Source organism: Pleurodeles waltl, chromosome 4_2, assembly GCF_031143425.1.
Source record: "Pleurodeles waltl isolate 20211129_DDA chromosome 4_2, aPleWal1.hap1.20221129, whole genome shotgun sequence".
Lineage (NCBI taxonomy): Eukaryota > Metazoa > Chordata > Amphibia > Caudata > Salamandridae > Pleurodeles > Pleurodeles waltl.
Window position 1 is genome coordinate 553,253,700 of NC_090443.1, and position 23,882 is coordinate 553,277,581.

At 43.6% G+C, this 23,882-nt stretch overlaps 1 protein-coding gene across 1 annotated transcript in view; it reads right to left on the minus strand.

Annotated features, from left to right (window-relative positions):
- Positions 1–23,882, minus strand: part of LOC138293088 (protein FAM163A-like) — a 229,636-nt gene that overhangs the window by 24,685 nt on the left and 181,069 nt on the right. The window contains exon 2 of the mRNA XM_069232095.1: positions 5,030–5,134. The gene's annotated coding sequence lies outside the window, so the exon portion shown is untranslated. The remainder of the gene's footprint in view (positions 1–5,029; positions 5,135–23,882) is intronic.

Consider the following 23,882-nt stretch of genomic DNA (forward strand, 5'->3'; position numbering starts at 1 on the left):
CTGAGTAACACAATGCAGCGATTTGCGCTGCATTGCATTACTCTGGATTTATCAAGCAACTCAGGGCCACTCAAAGTGGCCTTGCGTGGCTTGATAAATCATACTTTAAGGGTTGTGTCATACTTGCATCGCATTGCGTGGTGCAAAAAAAGGCACCCTTTAATAAATCTGACCCTCAATGTTTTCATGCCACACAAGAACCCTTAGTAAATCTAGGAAATTATATCTGTCTTCGAGGTGAAATAGACACAGACAATGGCTTTATTTGCAGCTGACATATATATCAAAGATATCCTCAGGTGTGTCTGTGAGGACTCGAAGTTAAAGAATCTTGGTTATAACACCTTGGTGAAGAAAACTGAGACAACCAGAAAGGATCCGAGACTCTATGTTCATAAGTACATTATTGAAAATGTTTACACTTACAAACAACTGTCATAGCTACCACAGTTTCAAACTTGTGATGACTAATTTCTAAGTGATGTAAGGAACTATTCTTAATATTATACTGCAGTGATTAGGATAGAATCACTTTAGAAGGGTCACATGTAAAATGTTGCAGGAAGAGCATGATGATGAAATAGATGCCAGTGATCATGACTGCATTGATGGGACAGAGTTGGGCACTAAACCAAGTCCGGATATTCAAGATGTATCACTCAAATTGGCTGGTTTTATTTTATTTGCGAATAGTTCTTGTCCGAGAGACCATCACGGAACTCATTGATCAGCATATGCAGTTTTTACAATAGTATATATTATTATCATACTTGTCTAATGTAACTTGAGCACAAGCAGCAGAATTGATAACTATTACAAGAGTATGCGTGCTGCGTGACCAATGGATTCAAGGTTAGAATCTATACAGTCAGGCAGTACTGTTTTGAAGTGGGACATCATTTAGATCCCTTTTTGGTCAAAGTCAGCTCAGTCGCTTGAGGAGCTAAGGAACTGCAGAATTAAGTGATAGAGGGTGAAAAGAAAAGACTTTATCTATTTGTGTGCCTTAGGAGGAACCTGTGTTAGATGTCCCTGTATGTTGCAATATTAAAGGTTATTGCTGCCCAAGCCATAACTGTACTTCCATTCATTTTAAAATGACTTATTATTTAGTTTGCTTCAGTAGTGCAATGTCATTTCACTTGTTTGCAGGATAAAGGGCATTCATATTTATTAATGATTTAAGGCCTGATTCCGATCTTGGCAGATGGAATACTCCATCACAAACGTGACAGATATTCCGTCCGCCGTATTGCGATTTCCATAGGATAGAATGGAATTATAATGCGCAGACGGGATATCCGTCACGTTTGTGAGAGAGTAACCCCATCCGCCAAGATCATAATCAGACCCTTGTCACTCCTTAAAGTAACCTATTAAATGTAGCACAATTCTACAATATTGATTGGTTTGTCATGTATCTTTGTTGGTACAACCTAATTTAACCATTTCATGCCACGTCAAATGCTTTGTTTTTTACTTCTCTGAAACTATAAAATCTGCCTTTTCTGTGATGTATGCCAGACATTCTAGACACCTTTTCCCAGACCTTTTGTTAGAAAACGTTTGCCTACTTCAATGAAGAAAGACTCCATATGACAGTCTGTTTACTTGATATATGTTTAAAGACCTTTCCTTGCTTTTATACTGAGCAGACCCCCATGTCTGACTATTACTATATATTATTAGACTTATGCATTTGAACTGGCGGTCTCCACCTTAGGCTGTCTGCTGATTTAGTCCTTTCCTTTATGAACTGATTAGATTGATGTTAGTTCATTATTGAACTATATTTTTTAGTATGGCTTATTCCCTTATGTTAAGGCCTTTCTCAATTGGCTTTATATTTATGCATTATTGATGCTGATGTCAATCTAACTACTATTTTTTGCCTCCTGTAATGATTCTTAATTTAGAATAAACCTTTATGGTTTTGACTTTGAATAATGTCCTGCTAGGATTTTCTTTATTTGTACTACAGCCATAGTCCTTTGGAACTCAAACTACCCGATCCTGCACATGAGTCCTTTGAATTTATTAGTGCAAAGTGCCAACACCAACAAGACAGGGTTTTAAAGTATGAACAATATTTTCCATTTTCGTCAATGTCATAGACCAATTATATTTTAATGTTGGATATCATTCCTATTAGCCTTCATGAACTACTCTCAGATCTTGAATTTGGACAATCAGGAAACTGGTTTCACAATTACTTTATAAAATAGAATTAGGAGATTTAGAACAAAATAAACTCCATACATTTGTCATTTTGGAGGCAATTAGGTAGAGAAAGTTTAAAGGTATAACTATGTGGGTATGAACATCAGTCAAGTGCTTCTCCACGCACCTCACATAACAAGTTAAAAAAATAGTTCTATGTCACTTCTTTTGGCATGAGGCCACTTATCACCGCATGCGGCGGAAGTATTGCAGTTAATGTATTACGAGTAAGAAACTTCCTCTGAAAGGATGATATCAAACCTGTATTATATGTTGATGTACACATTGAAATAATGTGATTGTCTCTGAAAACAACCTTACTTGGTATCGAAACTCGAGTCCAGATGTAAAGCAGTCCTTTCTTGGTATTTCATTTCTGTGCAGTCTGATTCTAACATTTTTCTTGGCTTCAATTCCTACACACTCCAATTTTAAAATTTACTGGTGCTTGGAGTGGTTTTTGTCAAGAAAAAACATTCTTACTGGCTTTGCCACATTGAAATAGAGGCAACGGAACAAATTTGAGTATTTTGTTAAACTGCTCCATTTGAGGACATTACTTATAATATTGGGTTTCCCCTTAAGATGGAAACCAACATAATTTGTAGCTAAGGAGTGGCATTTTTCAAAATATTGTAATGGACTAGCCAGTTAAAGGGATCTTTGATGGGTTGAGTATTTTTTATTATGACGACCAGCCTTTTGCTTATTTCTCACTCTAGAGTTTATATAGTTTTATAGTATAATGCAGAGGAATTATACTGTAAGCAATCACAATATTTGACTTTTATGGACCAATTTATCATTTTAGACCTCGGTTTTTACAGTTTAGCAATCAAACTGACCTTTTGCTAACAATATAGATAGAGTGAGCTTTGGATCTGCCCCATTCAAACATTGGGTTTCTTCTAGTAGCCTTTTTTGGCTATTGACTTAAGAATTCTGAATCACATCTCGGCTCAGACCAGTGCAGTATTCATCTCTTACCTACTGGGGGACATATTTTCAAGAGGGTTGTATCACGTTTGCACAATGCAAAGTGGTGCATGCGTAAAGCAAACCTGTAAGTCAGATTTTTGAAGGCACACAAAGCCACTTTGTATGGTTTAGAGTGGCTCCAAAAATCTGGAGTAACGCAATGCAGCACAAATAGCTGCGTTGTGTTACTCTGCCCTGGGAAGGCATTCCATAGGTGTTTTGTGGGTGTTCCCACACAACTCCCATGGATTTTGATGCATTCCCAGATTTACAAGAATTTGTAAATCTAGAAATACACCAAAATCTTACGCCTTCCCATATGCATTCTGCAGCAAGGGTAGAAAGAGGAATATGGGTCCTGGCACTGTTTTTATGCAAGAAAGTGCCCCTTCCTGCACAAAAACAATCCTGCATGCAGCGCAGGCACCCTTGCACCATTGGGCAGGAGCGTCTGCGTTAGCCCTAAGCAGTCAAAAGGGCGCCAGCGCAGGGGGAAAAGTAAGGAATGCGCCATTATGCCTTAAATGTGGTGCATTCCTGTCATTTCCCGGTGTCGCAGAGCTAGCGCAGCAAGGTGACTTGCTGCACTGCGCTGCACTGCAACACAACCTCGTAAATAGGCCCCTGAGTGTCTTGGTTTAGCTTTCTGCCTTCACTGAGAGTTCGCACTGCTTTGCATGAGACACTCATTACAACTCTAATCCTCTGTGCTCTCTCTGCTGGCTCCTTCCCGACAGTCTCACGCTGATTATACTGAGTTCTAATGGCTTTGCCGATGCTTCTGTAGTTGGCGTCAGTATTGGGATATCACATCAACTTTATCAATGTTTTGGTCTTCTGGAAAGCCATTGCTGGCGTTCTCCAACCAATGTGTATTTATTTTGTGCAAAAAAAGTACAATTCTAATGGTTGAAAGCACATGTTTAATTATGAACTTTTCTGTAGCGCTTATGTTGCACGTTTTTTCATCACTTAGGCAATATACCTTACTAAAATGTGACCTCACAAACACTATAAATAAATGAACAGGCGCCATTGTTAACTAATGTAATGGTACACAATTTATCAATTTCGTAAGGATTAAAGGTTGAGTTGATTCTACTGGAATTCAAACTGGAGAGTTGAGAGTTTGCTGCTGACATCTGATATACAGGCTACACCAGATGCCAGCAGCTAGGAAATCTGAGGGGCAGCAATGACTGAACATACAAAGTCATCTTATCAATTATGTATACATTAATTTGGAGAAGGAGAAAGTTAATATGTAAGAGAGAGAGCAAATGATGGGGCTGTGATAGAGGAGAGAACTGAAGATGGTGGAAATCAGGGAGGGAGCTTAGATAAGGAAACGCTCAAAAGAGAGAGCTAAGATAGAGAGTGCTGGTATGGAGGGTGTAGAAGAGGGGAGAGATGAGATGGAGGTGAGGTCAGAGAAGAGAATTGAGATGGAGAGCGCTGCAATAGAGGAGGTAGTTGAGATGTAGGAAGAAGCAGCAGAGGGAGTTGAGATGGAGGAGGGAGTTGAGACGAGGAAGCTGTCTGAGATGGAGAGTATTAAGACGGAGGAGGTAGCTGAGACTGAAGAAGAAGCAGAGGATGCAGTTCAGATGAAGGAGGGAACTGAGGTGCAAGAAATGACAGGGGAGAGTATTGACATGAAGAGTGCTGAAATGAAAGAGGCAGCTGAGATGGAGGAAGAAGCAGAGGAGGGAGCTGAGATGAAGGAGAGGCCAGAGAAGAGTACTGACATGGAGTGTGCTGAGATGGAGGACGTAGCTGACATGGATGCAGAAGTAGATTTGGGATGGAAGGGGCCACCTTTGCTACTTACTCTGAAATGGCAGAATCTGCGTCACTGTCACATTGGTTGGTAAGGACATGTCCGAGGCATGAACAGAGCCATAAGTGGAGCTGTAATATGGCAAGTCGCTTCTTCCTACAAACAGACAAAGAAAGAGAAAGGCATTTGTAATTGGGTGAAGGTTAAGAAGGAACAGAGAGAGAAAGAGATGGAGAGTGTGTGAGAGAGAGAAAGAAAGATAGATGGAGAGAAAGAGAGAGAGAGATACAGGAATTAAACACAATCCAACACTCTTAAAGAAAATGCACAGTGCATAACACATAGCACCTTAATTTTACTCTCTGGCAGAAAAGTAGGTGGTCAGAGAATCAGGAACAATGGTTCTCCACCTGGGAGACACAGGGAGAGATATGATGTGGTAAACTGGACACAGTTTATAGCATAATGAGGGACGGTCAGATGTGCAGTTGTCTTCTAAAAACCTGAGGAACAGCATAGCACAGGACCTAACGTGGGGCCTGCGTGCCAAAGACACTCCTCCTATCTCAGGTATAAAAGTTAGTTGGGAGTCATGAAAAACGTCCACATTCTTTCCTGATGAGGCCGATAGTGAAAGACAACATACAGAGACAGGTCAAGAGCCAACATTCATAGGTGCGTCTGATCAAAGATGGTAATCTCTGTCTCATAGGGATTACGTGTGAGGTTTCTGTACCTCCATTTGACATTCTCGATTAGGTAAACAGTAAATTGCTCCACTAAACCACTATTTGATTCTGTACTCAGTAGGACCTTAATGTGATTTACATAATTAAAAAACGTTTAGCCACATTGACCAAAGGCTGAATGAATTTTAAAAACTTATTATAAGGATGAGAATTGAGGGACACCCCAGAGCTGAGGCTTTTATGGGAAAGGCAGATGAGTCATACACTGTGTCTTCTCCATCTCCATCCTCAGCTCACATACTCCTCAGCTATCTCTACTGTCACTCTACTTGTGAAGGGTCTTCCATGAGAGTTCATCTCTTTAGTATCTTTTGTCCACTTTGTAAATTATCCAAGGACACTTTGTGAATAATATCAGGCTTCCGACTTGTACATTAACCAGCCGTTAAGTAAAATAATTATTGCTATGTGGAAAGAAAATAAAGTTAAATAAAATGTGTAATGTTGTATTAGAGAATGTTGCTTCCATGCGTCATAGCATTAATTAAGCTTAAGGAGCGTATCATAGAAGATGGGGCGGATTGGAGATGATATGGAAAAAAGAAGCAGCAAGACCTGTTCTGGTAGTGAGTTTGACAAAACAGAACTGATTTTTTTTGTCACATTTTTTCAAAGCAAGGAATGCGTCCTGATCCATAAAAGATAGATTCCATATGTAATACTCCTGTCCCAACTGATGTTTCTGAAGTAAGATCCCTTTTAGGTATGGTGGGTTACTCTTCATGGTATCTACCTCAATTTGCAACAATCAGTGCATCTATAAGGGAATTAGCAAAGAAAGGAAAAAGTTTTAACAGAACTCAAAAGTGTGAAGAAGTGTTCAAATAAATTAAAGAAAAAGTAACATCAGTTGGAAAATGGTTCATTTTGATTCAAATGTGTGCACTGAATTAACTGTAGACACAAGCCCAATTGGGTTAAATGCAATTTTTGCACAAGACAAACTAGAAAACACAATTGAAGACATGTGGTGTCTTATGACACCAGAAGTCAAACTACAATAGAACAAGCATAATCTCAACCAGAAATGGAGAACCTTGCTGTTGTGTGGGCCTGTGAACACTCAATTATTTCTTTTTGGAAAACCATTTGCAATATTTACAGATCTTCATGCTCTCTTGACTATATTTGGGAATCCTAAAGCTAAATTACCTCCAAGAATAGAAAGCTGGGGTATTCGTCTCATGGAATATGACTGTAAAATTGAACAAAATGTAATCCAGCCAACTATATATCTCGCCATCCACTTCTAACAACTGAGAGCTATGTAACAATGACAGAAGAATATATTACCTTTATAACTGAGCACTAAACTGCAGATAGAATCTCAAACTCTGGGCTTGCAAAAGCAAATATGTAAGACAATACGTTTCAAGAAACAATTAACATATTAAAGAAAAAAAATAAAAGCATGCCAATAATGTTAAAAGTTCACAAAAGATATTTTGCATTTCAAACAGATTCAAAATGAACTATCAGTATTTGCAAGTGGTGTCACGACTCACGTGCTGCTTGCGCCTGGAATTTGCAGATCTGGTGGCGTGAATCTTCAATGTTCGGCTTTGGCCCAAAAAGGGGCGACTCTTTCTGGTAGCCACGGTGCTGTAGGCAATGGAGACACCAAGAACAGACCGTGCCCTTCAGAAAGTAGCGCCAGAGGGAAAAACCCCTTCCAAAGGGGAAAAACCTCCAAACAGGAAAAGTCCTGGAGAAAAACAAGAACAAACAAACAGGAATCCAAAAGGAGCAAAATTCAGAAAACACAGAATGCTGAGTCCAAAACCAAAAGGCAAGGAAATCAGGAGCGAAGACACCAACTGAGCAGAAAGTGTTGCAGCGCAAGGAAAGAGGAAAAACACAGCCCTTATATACCAACAAACAGGAAGTGACCCACAGGAAGTAAAAGGACACCATCTTAGATAGGGAAACAATATATAGAACAGAATAGTAGAGGAACCATAGAGAATAGGGAACAAGGAATGCTGGGAAAGCACAGGAATCTGGGAAGGAGGAAAAGACATAAAGAAAGGCACACAACAGACTGCAAACAGAAGAAAGGACAAGGAAACGAAGAAAAACAGGTAAGAGGGTTCAGAGACCCCTGGGACAGTGAAAGGCAGAAGGAAGAACGAGGCCCCAAGCAAATCTGGGGCCTCGAAACACGCAGGAGAGGCTGGGGGCGCGCCGCGTCTTAATAACGCGGTGCGCGGCCCGAGCCGAACGCCCGGCCGAAGTCGAGCTCTCGGCTCGCGCCGCACCGCGCGGCGCGACAGTAGGTCCCCCTCCCGAAGGCCCAGGTTTAAGAGGGAATAAACAGTGAAAGCGTTGAGTCAGGAGAGGAGCGTGAACGGAAGAGGCATCTTCCCATGAACATTCACTGAGAGGATAACCCTTCCAATGAATCAGATACTGAAGTCGTTTATGAAAAAGACGAGAGTCACAGATTTCCTGCACTTCATATTCAGGAGCATCATTCACAAGGACAGGAGGTGGACAAGGAAACTGACGTGAGTAAGGATCAGGCACATAAGGTTTAAGCTGAGAAACATGAAAAACCGGATGGATCTTCCATGTATGGGGTAAGTGAAGACGGACAGTGACAGGATTGACCAACTGGAGAATACGGAAAGGCCCATAGTAACGAGGTGTGAACTTGTTTTGAGAGAGACGTGAGGGCAAGAATTTGGAGGAGAGCCAGACTTTATCTTGCAGATGATAATTTGGATTGGTTGTACGTCTCTTGTCTGCAGCCTTCTTCATATACCTCTTGGTATGTAACAAATTAGATCGAATTAGTTTATGGAGTTGGAGAAGGCGTTTGGAGAAATAGTTAATAGCAGGTAGAGGAGAGTTGGATTGTGGAGAAGTAGGGAAAGAGGTAGGATGAAAACCATAGGAACAGAAAAAGGGAGTGACCTTGGAGGCACTATGGACTGAGTTATTGTAGGAAAATTCAGCTAAAGAGAGGTAAGTGCTCCAGTTACTTTGGGTAGAATTGCAAAAGCATCGAAGATATTGCTCTAGTCCTTGGTTCAGACGCTCAGTCTGTCCGTTGGTCTGAGGATGGAACCCTGAAGACAGGGCTCTATTCATATTCAGTGTTTTACAAAAATGCTTCCAAAATCGGGAGATGTACTGAGGTCCTCTATCAGAGATTATGGTATGTGGAAGTCCATGGAGACGGAAGACATGATCTATGAATATTTGACCTAGTTCTTGGGAAGTAGGCAGCTTTTTTAGGCCAGTGAAATGAGCCATCTTTGTGAAAGAATCCACTGTGACCATGATAACCCGGTTTCCTGCTGATGGTGGGAGCGAACACATAAAATCAGTAGAGATAGTATGCCATGGGGCCGATGGAACAGGCAAAGGTTGTAGTAATCCTGCCGGTCTGGTGTGAGGTATTTTGACTTGGGCACATATGGGACAGGCCTGAACGTATCTTTCCACATCCAGTTTCCAGGTAGGCCACCAAAAAAATCGTGAAAGTAATTCTTGTGTGGCCTTGATGCCTCTGTGACCAGCTACAGGGGAATCATGGCACATTTGTAATGCTTTCTTTTGCACCTTGTTTGTAGGGAGGAATATCAGGTCTTGGTAATAAAAATATCCTTGTCTTTTGTACAATAATGGTCTTAGTTCTTCTATGTCATGGTCCGATAGGTTGGCGTATTCTTGTTGTACTTCTTCCAGGAAAGACTGAGCCACTCCAATGATCTTACTGGGTTCTAGAAGATACTGGGATGAGGAAGGAGAACACTCTGGATATCGGCGAGACAGAGCATCAGCCAGAATGTTTTGAGATCCTGGAATATATGTAATATAAAAATCGTACTGACTGAAGAAAAAGGCCCAGCGGGCCTGACGACTATTCTGGCATACAAAATTTCTTAAACATTGTAAATTACGGTGGTCTGTCCTCACCTCAAATGGTTCCTTGGAACCCATCAGAAACTGCCTCCACTCAAGGCAGGCTGTTTTCAGAGCCAATAATTCCCTTTCAAGTACGGAATAATGTTGTTCAGCTGTGGAAAGGATATGAGACAAATAGAAAACAGGATGTTCAAGGCCATCATCCTCTTGTCGTTGGAGTAAGACAGCTCCGATGGCTCTCTCAGAAGCATCAGTTACTACTATAAATTGCTTGGTGGTATCTGGATGTCTTAAGATGGGGGCTTGGGTGAAGGCTCTCTTTAAGCTTTGAAAGGCTGCTTCAGCAGCCTCAGTCCAGACAAACCCCTTCTTTAAATTGTCCTTCTTTAAGGTGTGAGTTATGTGGCTAGTCTGACTGGCAAAGTCTAGAATGAATTGTCGATAGAAGTTTGCTAAACCTAGGAAACATTGTGTTTCTTTTATGGTAGAAGGAGAAGGCCACTCTAGGATAGCTTGTACCTTTTCTTGATCCATAGCTATGCCGGTGGGACTTAAATGATAGCCCAGATATTTGACTTCCGTTATGTCGAACTCACATTTCTCTGGTTTGCAAAATAGTTGATGATCACGAAGTCTTTGAAGAACTTGTTTCACATGGGAAGTATGGAGTTCAGGATTTCTAGAATAAATAAGAATGTCATCTAGGTAGATCACGACTGTCTGATTAAGTAGGTCTGAAAACACTGAGTCCATAAATCTCTGGAAGATTGCCGGGGCGTTAGTAAGACCAAACGGCATAACCCTATATTCAAAATGGCCAAATGGGGTCCTGAATGCTGTCTTCCATTCGTCGCCTTCTCTTATGCGTAAAAGGTGGTAGGCTCCTCGTAAATCCAATTTAGTAAAACGTTGGGCCCCTCTGATTGCTTCCAGTATGTCCCTGATGAGAGGCAAAGGATAACGATCCTTAATGGTGATTTTATTCAGACCTCGAAAATCCAGGCACGGACGAAGATCCTTAGTCTTCTTGGGCACAAAAAAGAGAGGGGCCCCAGCCGGAGACGACGATAGAACAATAAGACCACTCTGTATATTTTCGTCCAGATACTCCTTTAGAACTTCCCTTTCGGGTTCCGTGAGGGAGTACATCCTCCCAAAAGGAACAATTGTGCCGGGTTCTAATGGAATTGCACAATCATATTCTCGATGTGGAGGTAGCACAGGTTTTGACGGTTTTTGGAAAATATCCTGAAACTCCAAATAGTGGTCTGGGACCCCTTGGACCGTATTAATGGACATACCAGTGGCACCTTCAGTAGCTAAGGATCTTTTCGGAGACCAATACTTGTCGGAAGTAAAACAGTTCTCGTGACAAAATTGCGAAGACAAAGAGACTGTCCGGGTAACCCAATTTATATATGGGTTATGTCTAATGAGCCACGGAATTCCAAGAATGATGGTATGGTTAGGGGACGTAATAAGATCGAAGGAGATGTGTTCTTGATGGTTTCCCACCTGTAGACTTAACATCAGGGTAGTGGTGTCTACAGGACCAGAGGATATCAAAGATCCATCCACAGTGTGTACCTGTTCGGGTACTTCTTTTGCTTGAGTAGGAACTAGGTTAGCAGCAGCCCATGTCTTGTCCATGTATATACCACTAGCACCACAGTCTAGTAATGCCATAGTCTTTTCTTGACGACCGTCAGGAAGTTGTAACAGGACAGGAAAGATGAACAAGGCAGTTGTATTGTCATTAAAGGAGCTGATGGAAGGTATAGCTGTAGATCCCGTCCCCTCCCTTCTTACAGAGGACGGGAGGTGGCGTTTCCCGAAGGTCTGGACGGACGTACTGGACAGGTACGGAGTATGTGACCAGCAGAACCACAATACAGGCACAACCCTCTCTTGCGTCTGTCTTCTCGTTCACTAGCAGAGAGCGGACCTCGGGTAGTATCCACCTGCATGGGTTCCCCTTCGATGTCTCTAGCAGGAGTGCGAGGTTCCTCGGAACGCTGCAGGTATGCACGTGAGCTACTTGGCTGGGTAAACCCTCTACTCCTTTTCTTTTCCGATCTCCGTTCCTGAAGACGATATTCGATGGACAGTGCTTGATCCATCAGGCCACGAAGATCTTCCGCTCTGGTAGAATGCACTAGTTCATCCTTTATTTCTTCTTTGAGTCCTCTACGAAATAATGTTACCAGAGTACGTTCCACCCAAGTGGTCTCTGCCGCCAGCTGACGAAAACGGGTTATATATTGCAGGACGTCTTGGGAGCCTTGTTGGATGTCGCACAAGGCTTCTTCAGCGGAGGCTTCCAATCCAGGACGGCTAAACATTTGTTTGAAGCGACTCACAAAGGCGGAATAGTCTGACAATACAGGGTCGTCGGAGGACACCATCGGGGTTGCCCAGGCCAAGGCTGGGCCGGATAAGGCACTGATAAGGTAACCCACCTTGGTCCTGTCGTGGGAGAATTGAGTAGGTCGGAAGGCGAAATACACCGTTAAAGCATCCAAGAACTCGCGAAGCTTGGTTGGTTCACCAGAGAAACAAGGGGTAGAAGCGGAGATTGTCGGAACATCACTGGTGCGGAGGGCCAAAGCCTGTCGTAACGCAGCATTTTCATTACGTAGTTGTTGCAACTCCTGGGCTTGTTGCTGAATCGTGGTTAACAGAGATTGCTCCGGATCTGCAGCAGCCGCCACTGTATTATCCATGGTGTTTGAGGACGTCGGAATGGTTAGGCGCTGCAATCTGTCACGACTCACGTGCTGCTTGCGCCTGGAATTTGCAGATCTGGTGGCGTGAATCTTCAATGTTCGGCTTTGGCCCAAAAAGGGGCGACTCTTTCTGGTAGCCACGGTGCTGTAGGCAATGGAGACACCAAGAACAGACCGTGCCCTTCAGAAAGTAGCGCCAGAGGGAAAAACCCCTTCCAAAGGGGAAAAACCTCCAAACAGGAAAAGTCCTGGAGAAAAACAAGAACAAACAAACAGGAATCCAAAAGGAGCAAAATTCAGAAAACACAGAATGCTGAGTCCAAAACCAAAAGGCAAGGAAATCAGGAGCGAAGACACCAACTGAGCAGAAAGTGTTGCAGCGCAAGGAAAGAGGAAAAACACAGCCCTTATATACCAACAAACAGGAAGTGACCCACAGGAAGTAAAAGGACACCATCTTAGATAGGGAAACAATATATAGAACAGAATAGTAGAGGAACCATAGAGAATAGGGAACAAGGAATGCTGGGAAAGCACAGGAATCTGGGAAGGAGGAAAAGACATAAAGAAAGGCACACAACAGACTGCAAACAGAAGAAAGGACAAGGAAACGAAGAAAAACAGGTAAGAGGGTTCAGAGACCCCTGGGACAGTGAAAGGCAGAAGGAAGAACGAGGCCCCAAGCAAATCTGGGGCCTCGAAACGCGCAGGAGAGGCTGGGGGCGCGCCGCGTCTTAATAACGCGGTGCGCGGCCCGAGCCGAACGCCCGGCCGAAGTCGAGCTCTCGGCTCGCGCCGCACCGCGCGGCGCGACAAGTGGTCTATTGCTCAGAGGGGCACGAATCATAGTTCCAGTCTTTACAGAAAAAATAATTGAAGAAGCACACGAAAGTCATATGGGTGTACTAAAAACAAAAGCATTTCTAAGAGATAAAGGGCCTGATTACAACTTTGGAGGACGGTGTTAAACCGTCCCAAAAGTGACGAATATACCACCTACCGTTTTACGAGTTCCATAGGATATAATGGACTCGTAATACGGTAGGTGGTATATCCGCCACTTTTGGGACGGTTTAACACCGTCCTCCAAAGTTGTAATCAGGCCCAAAGTCTGGTTTCCTGAATTAGACAGGCTTGTGGAAGCATTATTCAATCGTGCCATCTATGCCAGTTTATTGGGAGACATTCACCTCCAAGTAAGCTAATAATCTCTATGCTCCCTGATGTTATATGGAACTCAGTAGCTGTTGTTTTCTATGGTCCAATGGATTCTGGGAAATATTTACTTGCCAAACTAGTTGAGCACTCAGGTTTTCCAATTGTATGACATGTGTCATCTACAGCATCACCATCTGTACTTCCTGTGCTAGATGAAGTATTTGCAGAGTGGAGTATACCCAGTACACACAAGTCAAATAATGGATCCCCATTTAATGTAAAACAATTTAAATGGTTCATGAAGTAGCTAGGAATGAATCATAGGAAGATCATGCCAATGTGCCACAAGCGAATGGAAGGGTTGAAAGTTTTATTAACAACGTCAAGAAAACAATACAGGGAGCAAAACTGATGCAAATCACAGTTCATCAACCTTTATGCCAAACTCTTAGAGATGAAAGGGGAACTCCGCAAAGCTCAAAAGAAAGACACCACGATCCACAGATCCTAACATCTGGAGTAAACGAACATGACAAAATGTCTTGCCCAGTCCAAAATGACGGTGTATGCAGTCCGTAGAAGACATGCTAGAGAGTTTGATATTGCTTTGGCTGACTGGGTAATTGTAATACATTTAAAAAAAAAAGAAAGCAGAGACCTTATGTCACAAAAAATCTTTGCAGGTTACGCAAGTTAAAGGAACTATGATCTCTACAGTCTCTCCGGCCAAGACTATTAACAGAAATATTTCACATTTCAAGAAGATAAATAGTCAAAGTGGGGAACCAATAATGCCATGCGCGGTAACAGGAGATGTAGATAACTGAACAAATGAATGTTCTTTCAGTGATGAAGTGATTTCAGAACAAAGCAAAGTGGAAGATGTTAAAGGCAAACAATGTCCAGTCAGGTGTCGACCAATGGCTAATTGACAAAATATAATGAATAACAAATAAAAGAACTGAGTTGTTTTTATTTTGTTTATTCATTTAATTTATGACAATTTCTTTTCTTTCGAAAGTGAGGGAAGATATAATGTTTTATGAGAGAATGCTGCCCTTGTGCATTGTAACATTATTTGAGCTTACGGATTCTATTCTGAAAGGTGAGGCAGATTGGAAATGACATGGAAAAGAAAAGCTGCAAGACCTGTTCTGGCTACAATAGAATAACTATAAATAATACGCTGTTGTCACCTGTCTTTGACAAAACGAAGGACAGCAGTCACAGAAATTAAGAAAATGTTCCACCGACTCATGGCTTCAGCAGGGGCTAATATCTGATGACCTTAGATGAAGTCTGCAGCTGTTCCTGGTTTCTGCATTATAAAGAAGGGTAGCAGGGTGCGGAGATCAGAGATTTGGAAGACATCATCCTATGGAGACCCTTTGTTTGGTGGACTTTGCCGAGTGTGCTGACTAACAAACACCATAAAGTCACCTGACAAGGGCCTGAGGAATCTTCAGAAAGTGTAGTCAATAACTGCTATAAGAAGGTCATTATCTACTACCTTGATGGCCTTGTGGTCACCCTTTTATAGGGATGAGAACACATAAACTGAGAGTACAATCACAGAACACAAGAGCAGTATTTGTTGTAAGTGCCTGACCATAAAGTTATTAATGTACTTTACAGAGCTTAAACACACAAAGGATGATCTCCAGTGGGCAGTAACAGAGGAAATGAGAAAGAGCCACAAGTGCTGTATACAGGAAAGTGCAAAGATGGATGTTCAAATTTACCACACACAGCCAGTGCTTTGATCAATTATTCTGTTATTGTGTCATCCACATCTGAGCAACCCAGAACAGGAGCAGGTTGATGGCCACAGTTCTGTTCCTTATTTTCCTAGTTAAGATTCTGACTCTACCAAACTAATGTTTACTTCCTAAGGTTCAAACTGTTTGAATGAAGTATGGGAGGCGTGTTATTAAATCTGCTATATTGGTGACCTTATTTACATGAGAGTCTGGGGAGATGTTGACCATGGAGGTAGGCTTGGAGAGATTACTTGGGCACTGTGTTTGTCAGGGACTAGGTTGATGAGCCGTAATCCTAATGACTCAAAGGCAAAGCCTATGCATAAAATGGCCATGTACTTCAAATCAATTTTAGATCCTGGTGGACATACGATTCCATAACCCTGTACTGAGTTGGGCCACTGAAAGGACCTTGTCTTCTTGTGGGCACATGCTTTACTCACTATATCTACCCAGTAGTCACCGACCATACGTAATTTCTCTGACTGCTGCGTCAGGTTTTACATACTCTCTGATGGTCAATTGTCTGAAGAATTGCCATTGACATTTTGTTTCCACGTACCACAGCAATGACACAGGGCATTGGGTAGCTCACTTTACATTTTGGCTCCATTAAATTTGAGTGATTGCGCAAAGCCTGTGCACATTGTTCACATCCGTCTAAAAATAGTTCTGTTACCTTCAGTTGCAAAGCTAGTTCAAAATGTGCTAAATGTATTTAATTTACTTTTTATATTAAATTTAAATATCCATTTGTTTTGCCTGCATTCTTTTTTAAAGCTTTTATTATACATTGTTGATGGGGCTTTGTCAAACTGTAGCTGCCTGGTTAGGTGGTGATTTATTCACGTCTCCTTCACAAACAATAGTAATAAAATGCATAGCACAACAGAAATTTGAAACAGGCCTTTGCACCAACTTGCCAGAGCCAGACCTATTACAGTAGACAATGCTTGTTTAACTGGGGATTTCAAACAGGTGCGGCTCTTCCGTATGCCCCCCGCCAACAGCAACCACTGCAAATCCTTTTACATGGAAAGGATAATAAACTCTGGCCGGCCATCTTGGGCCGGTCAGACACACATGCGCACAAGGCTCTCTCCAGCCCAGGAACACGGTTGCTGGGCTGGAGAGAGCCTGCACAGGCTCCCAGTCTGCCTGGGAGCACCCAGCCAGGGCGCTCCTATCCAATCCTGATGCTGCTTTGAGCAGCGTCAGGATTGGCGCAGGGCACGCTGGGAGCCTGTGCCTGCAGTCAACAAGGGACAGAGGGGCGGCGGAGGAGGCAAGTGATTTTTTATTTTTTTATTAATTTTCTCCAGTGCCCTTCTGTGCCACCCCCCTCCCCCTTTTCCCTGAACCCCCGGCCCCCTCCCAACAAAGCCACCAAGCCTCTCCTGATTTCACATGATCCCAACCATGGCCTTTTGACCCTACTAAACACTTAAGCTGATTTCACGTATAATTCAAATCAATGAATATTTTTCTACGTTTCACAGAAATAAAGTTTGTGAGTTGATTATGCAGAAATCACAATTTTAAAGGGGCATAGCTGGAAAATGACTTTGACACTCAAAATGTTAGGAATAACGTCGCACAAAACACGAATTTACAAGCAGCCTAGTTCACTTTAACACAACATTAAGGTTAAAGCATGTTATTGTTGGCTCATAATTTTGCAAATGTGATGCAATCCTTGTACCCTTAGTATTAATTTTAAGGAAAGCAAAATGCAAAATTGTTCAACATCTGCTGAATAAAATGCAATCTTTGCTTCACATTTACATGTGTGGGCATATTTAAGTTTTTCAAATTACGTTTCTGCAAAGTCTAATACCTTTTATATTTAATACAAAAATGACAGACATACTACTGTAGATGCAGCTCCATGGAGCTCTAAAATATAATCAATCCTCATTAAACCTGAAATAAAATGAGGTCAGAATGTACAAAATAATTTTTTCCCTTTTTAGACGTTTCGTTGTAAATGGCACGCATCAGTAAGCCAAAGAATGATATTACAAAGTACATTATGCAGGGGTCGCTCCTTCGCAATGACGAAGGTGCGTCGCTCCACTGGCTGAGCCAGCAGTTGAAAAATAAAACAATATTTTACTATTGTTTTATTTTTCAGCTGCTGGCTCAGCCATCATGTGCAGGGAAGGGCGGGCCTGGACCCTGGGAGGGCGGAGAGGGGAGAGGGAGTGGAGTGCACCTATATGCGCATGTTAGTTTGGCCGGCTGTCTTATGCCGGCCAAACTGACATGCGCACTTACATTTCTCCAACCCAGCTGTGTTGCACTCCACATGAGAATGGTGGCAATCGCCGCTGGTATTATGAACAGATTCCTTTAAAAGTTGGCAGGCATATTTTGGGGACATGAAACCTGAGGCAATTTCAGATGAACTTATTATTATTAATAGAATTTAAATTGCGCACAGCTACCTCAAAAGGTTTCTGGGCACCTACGGCATGGCAGGGGTAGGCAGCCTAAATAGCCATGTCTTCAGGGCTTTATGAAAATCAAGCAAAAATTTGCAAGTTCAGAGGTGCTCGGGGAGAGAATTCCACAATTTCAGGGCCAAATATGAAAAAGAGTTCCATTTCAGGCACGAGCGGCGTAAGATAGGTACCAAAAAAAAACATCTGGAAAAAGATCTCAAAGATCGCAAAGGATGATAAGCGGCCACCAATTTTTTAATATAGTGAGGGCAGAGGTCAACTTTTACAGAAAGGAGTTTAGCATAAAACATAAGAAAAACCAATAGAATGGTTTAGAAAAAAACGTAAGCATAATTCAAGACACGAGGCAGGGCCTTTAAAGGGTGGGTGGAGGAGAAGGCCAGGGCAGTTGCCCCAAGCTAGGATGATTTCGGGGCTTCATGATGCCCTCTTAAATGCATTCATGTAACACAAAAGTAAGCTTAATCTTCTTATGTGATAGATTCACAATGAAGCAGGTAACATTGGTAGCGATTAGGTGATACCATGAATGCTTCTTTCCAGGCGCGGCTCACATGAGGGAAAAGGGGCGGGCGGTGCGTGGGAGGGAGGGTGGGGTGGAACCCAAACCTATAAATAAATATAATAAAACTTACCTTTTTTCTGCGCCACTCCATCCGTTCCAGCTCTGTCATTGCAGGCACAGGCTTTCAGCCTGCCCTGTGGCCAATCCTGACGCTTTTATTGTCGACAAATTCAACCCCCACCATCACAAATCTGTTTACATGATATGACCAATACGACCAATTAATTTAGTTCCCACCATCACAATGATGACTACATGATGAGCTCAATATTGGCAACAAATTCAAACACCAGGGAGAAGGGGGTGTTTTTGGACTCGCAATGGCCTGCTTGCGGTTGCGGCTGCAGGGAGAAAGCTGGAGTAGACCACGGGAGACAGCCAGGCCTCAGCTTTGGTCACCGTCTGTTGAATGGTGCTCAGGCCTAGGGAGGCTGCATTGAGTAGAAAGGGTCATTAACACAGGCCAGGCCCTTGCATGAAATGGAGTTGACGGAGAACTCCCCTGAATCACTTAACACCTGCAAACAGATCCCCTCCCCCGCAAGCATGGGTGAGGCGGAATGAGCGATCATGGACGTGGACATAGGAGCTCCCAGACTGAGGCGCCATGGTGTGACCCCTTCCTTATATTAAAAACACAAACAATGGCAAGTAACTAAACTATTGTAAGCTACACTGCAACTATACTCTTCGGTTGACCCAGCAGCTTCAAAGATGTTGATTATTTAGACTTTTCAACCCGTGTGTTTGACTGACCATGCCCCAATACTTAGTGCCATTAAGAAGACAGATTATGGAGACTGAGGGGGTCATTCTGACCCTGGCGGTCCATGACCGCCATGGCGGAGGGCGGCGGAAGCACCGCCAACAGGCTGGCGGTGCTTCCTGGGCGATTCTGACCGCGGCGGTAAAGCCGCGGTCAGAAAAGGGGAGCCGGCGGTTTCCCGCTGGCCAAGGGTATCCGCCATGGCGGCGCTGCTTGCAGCACCGCCATGGGGATTCCGACCGCCTTCCCGCCAGCCTGTTTCTGGCGGTGTCCACTGCCAGAACCAGGATGGCGGGAATGGGTGCCATGGGGCCCCTGGGGGCCCCTGCACTGCCCATGCCACTGGCATGGGCAGTGCAGGGGCCCCCTAACAGGGCCCCACAAAGATTTTCACTGTCTGCTTTGCAGACAGTGAAAATCGTGACGGGTGCCACTGCACCCGTCGCACCCCTGCAACTCCGCCGGCTCCATTCCGAGCCGGCTTCATTGTTGAAGGGGCTTTCCTGCTGGGCCGGCCGGCGGTCTACTGGCGGTCCCCCGCCGGCCCAGCGGGAAAGCCAGAATAGCCGCCGCGGTCTTTTGACCGCAGAGCGGTCTTTCGGCGGGAACCGCTTGGCGGGTGGCGACCGCCGACCGCCGCGGTCAGAATGACCGCCTGAGTGCACTGTGGCTCTGGGAGGATGACTTTGAGAACAACCTCAGACAACAGAAAGGGGGTTACTTCAAGTTACTTCAAATTAAACACTGGTACTCTTGTGTCTTCCTCCGCATTTTGGGAGTTATTTAAAAAAGATTACCTCATATTAGAGTGAAGCCAAGAAGCATAGGTACAACGTGGCCTGTGATCTAGAACCAGTATTGGGGAACTAGAGCAGGAGTTGGCAGACCACGCTGGTGAAGTGCTACTGCACCGTTTCGGACAGTTGAGGGTCTTGTTAAGACTGAACCTATTCAACACAATTACTCTGGCACACAAAGTAATGCAGCATAAAATATACAGACTGGGGGACAAAGCTGCCAAGGTCCAATATTGGCTGGCCAAAAGGGATGTAGAAATCAGACTAGTACTCAGCCTTTTCAACTGTACAGAACACACCCTTAGAGATACCCCCCAAACAGAACAGAAACGTGCTTGCTATTACGGGTCCCACAACAGCTGAGCAACATAATCCAGTTGCAGAGGACTTGATAGTACACAGATATTTTGAAGAAGCTAATGCCCTCCACTTCAGTATGGAGGGAATATCAGAGGTGCATACTTTGCTTCAGTCCCAATGGTTTTCCAATTCAGGTTTTAAAAAAAAGTACTCAGCACACTTAACTCCACCAAGTTTTATCATATATGGGGAGGTTTACAAGCACAGAATCTTGCCCTATGACCTGAGAGGTGTGATCACAACTATGATCCTGAAATGCGGAAAGCCCCCACAGGAATGTGGCACATATCAGCCAATCTTCGGAATTATTTTTGAAGCTAAAATACTGGACAAACTCTTAGCCTAAATGTTTGGTGGGGTGACACCTGTCTTGATAAACTAAGAAGAAAATGGTTTAATCCTAGAGCGAAGCAAACCTTACTGTCTCAGACCACTGTACAGTACGTTGCCGTGATCTGAAGATTTTGGGGATTACAGGGCACTCAGTCTGATTGACTTTGAAAAGGGATTTGATTTGGTGCAGTGGCCTTTTATGATGTGTCTACTCAAACATATGAATACTGGCCATCACTTTCGTAGATGTATACAGGTTTTAAACAAGGAACCATGGGTACGATTTAGAGTAAATGGTATTTTAACTTCGCCCTTCGATATTGAACTGGGCACAAGACAAGGTTGCCCTCTGTCAGTCCTCCTATGTGTCCACACCATTGAACCACAATTCTATGGCTTTAGATAGGCAGCACTGAGGAAGGACAGGTTATTGTTGTATGCGATTATATCTTGCTATACATCTGCAACCCAGAGAATTCCATGTCCAGACTGACGCAAATGTTGAGAATTCATGGCAACGCTTCTGGTCTTACCGTCAACTGGACTAAATCTACCTATGTGACAGAGCCTGGGAATTATGATAACATTAGTATGCAGAACAACCTTAAAAGGACCACAGACCATTTTCAATACCTGGGTATGTAACTCGCCCCTAATAGAGAGCATGGGAGTTGAATATTACACATCTAGGGCCATATTTATTCTTTTTGATGCACAACTGCGCCAACGCAGTTGTGCGTCAAAAATGTTAACGCCATTCCAAAGCGCCATGCGGGCGCCTTATTTATGGAATGACGTTAGCCGGCGCAGCTGACTGGTGTGCGTCAAAAAAAATGACCCACACCAGGCAGCGCCGGCGTAGGGGAAAATGGAGCTTGGGCGTCAAAAAATGGGGCAAGTCAGGTCTGAGGCAAAATATTGGCCTCAACCCGATTTGCGCCATTTTTTTTTACTCCCAACCCCCATTGAAATGACTCCTGTCTTAGCACAGACAGGAGTCATGCCCCCTTGCCCAATGACCATGCCCAGGGGACTTTGTCCCCTGGGCATGGTCATTGGGCATAGGGGCATGTAGGGGGGCACAAATCAGGCCCCCCTATGCCACAAAAAAAAATAAAAAAATACTTACCTGAACTTACCTTAAGTTCCCTGGGATGGTTCCCTCCATCCTTGGGCGTCCTCCTGGGGTGGGCAAGGGTGGCAGGGGGTGTCCCTGGGGGCATGGGAGGGCACCTCTGGGCTCCTTCCGAGTCCACAGGTCCCTTAACGCCTGCCCTGACCAGGCGTTAAAAAATGGCGCAAAAGCGGCTGGACGTAATTTTTTTTTACCCGCCCACTCCTGTGCGTCATTATTGCACGGGAGTTTAAATAAGGCGCACATGCCTTGGAGTCATTTTTTAGACGGGAACGCCTATCTTGCATATAATTAACGCAAGGTAGGTGTCCACGCTAAAAAATGACGCAAACTCCAAGATCTTTGGTGCTAGACGGGTCTAACGCCAAAGTATAAATATGGAGTTAGCTTTGCGTCGGATTTGCGTAAAAAAAAACGACGCAATTCCGGCGCAAACAGAGTATAAATATGCCCCCTACTTTCTTAAGTTAAATACAGTATGGAGACGTGGCACTCCCTATCCTTCAGTATCGCTGATAGAGGCGCCCTGTTTAAAATGATCTCCCTCCCCCCACTGCGAGTCCTCCAAAATTATTCTTATGAAATCTCGCGGTCCTTCTTCCACTTCCTGCAGTCAGCACTCACTGTTTTTTTTGGGGTAGGCAGACGTCCATGTTTTGCATTTTGGAAGGATACTATCCCCTTACAATTATTGGGTTATATAAACTGTATCAATTAATGACTGGTTTCATGTGTGCCGTGACAACCCCTGCATTACCTTCGAGTTGAATCATTTAGAAAAATATGGTGTGCTTAACCTGCTCTATGACATAGTTCAACAATCTGAACTTCCCCATACCATTGTGATGTTGTTGCTGTGCTGGCATCGAGCACTACGTTGGATTAAGTGTGAGGGAGCCTTAACAGCAGAGACTCCGTTGTGGCTCAAACAAACTATTTGACTGGAGAATTTCCGCTCTTGATGTCATAATGGTATTTCCAAATTAGGTGACTTCTGGACTATATGCAGCCATTTTTACACTTAGGCGAAACTTAGGTGACAATTCTACTGGTATCTTCAACTGTGGCATGCTCTGGATGTACACATGAGCGATATAGACCCCTCTCAGAGTTCATTCCAATAAGGTAAAGATTACACTACCAACTCTTGAAGAAAGGGGTATCTCGAGGTATATCGTGCAATAGTGAATAGCACCCAAAGATCCCAAACTAAAATGGAGGGAGAAATGGGTGACAGATGTCAGCCCCTGAGATGACGTGGAATGGGTGGAGGCAAAGATGGCTCCTGGAGTTCCAGAAGTATCTTTGAATTTGAGACTTATTCAATTGAAATACCTACACCAAATTTACCTTGGTCCAGTTAGACTGAATTAAATGAAGGGAGGTATCTACCCTCATCATCTGCGGTGCAGAGTTTTTCTTTTACGCTTTTTTTTTTATTCTATTTTATTGGTTTTTGCAGAAGTAAACATTTGAACAATATTTAATGCAACTATTCCACTAATATACATTGGCAGTAGACATCCCAACAATACTGTACAATACTGTTGCGCTTCTCAGCGCCAAACCCAGAAGAGGTAAACATTGTATACTAATGTTCAATAACTTTGCTAGTCTCCAGCAACCCCTATGATGTCCCCTGACGTTGTTCCATAATCCTATTTATCATGTTCTCCAAGATCTCCAGGTCCTCTTCTACCTTATCATCCGGCCTCACTCACTTTATGTGTTGTGTGTTGGTTACCGCCCAGTTTACGAGATCTCTTTTCCACCCCAAGACTAGTGGGGCCTGCAGTGACAACCTGTGAATTGCGATTCTACATTTTGCAAGTGCAAGGCCCATCGCAACCATATGTTTTCTTATCTTTATGCCCTTCTATGCTTTGAAAGAATTCAATAAGCAGTGCTTCACAGACCCTTCCAGGTTTAAGCACTGGTCCCTGCCGCAAAAGACAACCACAGAGAGGCACGTCCATATGATATGGAAAAAGTCAGCCATGCACACTCCACATCTGCTGCTGGCCACCGGCTTCGAAGGTTCAATTTACGTGAGCCTACAGGGCCTGAGGTAGGTTTGGTGCAGATAGCTAAACCGGACCACCTTAAGCCATGCATTGGAGGATATTGTTTTCATAGCCACACACAGGCCTTCTGCCTGTCACGCCCTGTCAGTGCGTCTGAACATGTCTCCTCCCACCTATTTTTCGCTCTTGCCGG